Here is a 721-nt window from a genome sequence, read left to right on the forward strand (position 1 = left end):
CAGGGGTGCCGCCAGCAGGTGAGCGGTGGTGGGAAGGCAGGAAGCCAGGCCAGGCAGGTGTGAATTACAGTACAACTTTATTAATACTGGGGTCTTCACAGTGCATTGTTACTTGTAGCCGTGACTATTAAATCGGGGGCAGGGGGGCTGGAGGGCGAGGAGTGGAGAGGATAATTTATTCGAAACCAAAACCGACAGGAAAGAAAGGAGATGGTTCAGATGGGATGAGGCGAGGAGAAGAAAGGCCCAGTGGGAGGCAGGAGGGAGGCCTGGGGTGGGGAAATAAATTAAAAGAAGGAACAAGTTAACAACAGCACCAGAAAAGTTACTTCAGTCAAAAGACTTGGAAAAGAATGTCTCTGTACAAAATGAGAAATAAAACGAACGTAAAGTCCCCCAACCGAAGTCTGAGACGCGGGATGGCTGGCTCGGGTCCCGGGTGGTCACTGAGTGGATGAGGTGGTCAAGGGGGTGAGTTATGTACAGCCCCGGGCTGGCTGGGAGGGAAGGGGGACGGGCAAGGTGGGGGCACCCCCGCCCTGAACCTCCAAAGCCACCCCTCCCCCCCAGGAGGCAAGTTCTTCCTCTAGGGCAGTGGTTCTCAACCTTCCTAATGCCGCGACCCTTTAATACACTCCCTCATGTTGTGGTGACCCCCAACCATAAAATTATTTTCGTTGCTACTTCATAACTGTAATGTTGCTACTGTTATGAATCATAA

Source organism: Myotis brandtii, unplaced genomic scaffold, assembly GCF_000412655.1.
Source record: "Myotis brandtii unplaced genomic scaffold, ASM41265v1 scaffold165, whole genome shotgun sequence".
NCBI classification, from domain to species: Eukaryota; Metazoa; Chordata; class Mammalia; order Chiroptera; family Vespertilionidae; genus Myotis; species Myotis brandtii.